Source organism: Etheostoma cragini, chromosome 7, assembly GCF_013103735.1.
Source record: "Etheostoma cragini isolate CJK2018 chromosome 7, CSU_Ecrag_1.0, whole genome shotgun sequence".
Classification (NCBI taxonomy): domain Eukaryota; kingdom Metazoa; phylum Chordata; class Actinopteri; order Perciformes; family Percidae; genus Etheostoma; species Etheostoma cragini.
Genome location: NC_048413.1, coordinates 27,516,800 through 27,518,774, shown reverse-complemented (window position 1 = coordinate 27,518,774; position 1,975 = coordinate 27,516,800).

Here is a 1,975-nt window from a genome sequence, read left to right as displayed (position 1 = left end):
GTGTGTGTGTGTGTGTGTGTGTGTGTGTGTCTGTGTGTGTGTGTGTGTCTTTTGTTCTGCTAATGTGGGGGGGGTGAGAAACTGATTTCCATGTATTTTAATTTAATTTGAGATGAAAACAGCGTCGCGTTGATATCTAACGCTCGTCTCTAGAAGGCATCTTAAATATTAAATATATGTTCTCACAGTTATTAAAGAACAGAAGCAGTAAATAGAGAGAGAGAGAGAGAGAGAGAGAGGGAGAGAGGGAGGGAGAAAGAGAGAGAGAGAGAGAAAGAGAGAGAGAGAGAAAGAGAGAGAGAGATCAAGCTGCTGGAGTTTAACAGCCTCTTTCAAAATAAGAGCTGAGATATATAAATTCTTTATTCAACTCAAAGGAAAATGTAGGTTTCCAGTAGCAAGACAACCATAACACAACAATCACACTTACACATATCACACACATATGTCACACACACATACACACACATACACACATATACACGCATATATACACATATACACACACAAATACACGCATACACGCATATATCACACATACACACATATATACACAAATATACACAAATATCACATATATACACAAATATCACACATACACACATATGTCACTCATGTTCACACATATACACACGTATAAACACATATATACACAAATATCACATATAAACACACAAATATCACACATATACACACATATACACACACATGCCGTGCGGACTAGCCAGACCTTCCTCTGCAGCGCTGTGGAGGAAGGTCTGGAGCACCTGAGCATGTGTGTGTGTGTGTGTGTGTGTACTTCAGGCCTGTGTGTAGTGTGTTACAACAACAGAGTGTATATTGTAATGTCCCCATCGGGGATCAATAAAGAGTATGAATTATTAAACTTTCGACCTATAATCCATGATGAACTACAATCACATGTGAGATTTCTCAACGACAATCAGGCGATGGAGACACATTTAGCCTCTAGTCCCATAGACTCCCATTCATCTAGACCTGGACCCCTAGTGGTGGAACTGGAACCACAACAACAACACAGGCACAGGCTAATTACTGCTAACTAACATGCTAGTTAACATTAACATAGACACAGGCTAATTACTGCTAACTAACATGCTAGTTAACATTAACATAGACACAGGCTAATTACTGCTAACTAACATGCTTGTTAACATTAACATAGGCACAGGCTAATTACTGCTAACTAACATGCTAGTTAACATTAACATAGACACAGGCTAATTACTGCTAACTAACATGCTAGTTAACATTAACATAGACACAGGCTAATTACTGCTAACTAACATGCTAGTTAACATTAACATAGACACTGGCTAATTACTGCTAACTAACATGCTTGTTAACATTAACATAGGCACAGGCTAATTACTGCTAACTAACATGCTAGTTAACATTAACATAGACACAGGCTAATTACTGCTAACTAACATGCTAGTTAACATTAACATAGACACAGGCTAATTACTGCTAACTAACATGCTAGTTAACCTTAGCATAGACACTGGCTAATTACTGCTAACGTCTGTAACCACGGTACAATGAGGCTAAATAGGGAGTGAACCATGGACCGTTAATATTTACATCAATATATAAACAGTCAGTGGAGTGAACAGGCTCTCCGACGGGCTCTTCTAGACGGGCTGATCTTTTATTTTGAAATTACGGAGCGGAAGTGACCGCAGGTAACTTGCCTGCGGAGTCCAGCGGTGAGAGAACCGAGGGACGCTCTGAGGACTTTAACTGGAGACAACTGTAGACCGGGTGGACGCGTATTTAGCCCGCTTCAAGTCCGTATTTAGCCCGCTTCAAGTCCGTATTTAGCCCGCTTCAAGTCCGTGTTTAGCCCGCTTTGAGTCCGTAGTTATCCCGCTTTGAGTCCGTGTCTCCCGTCCTGTGTGTGTGTGTGTGTGTGTGTGTGTGTGTGTGTGTGTGTGTGTGTGTGTGTGTGTGA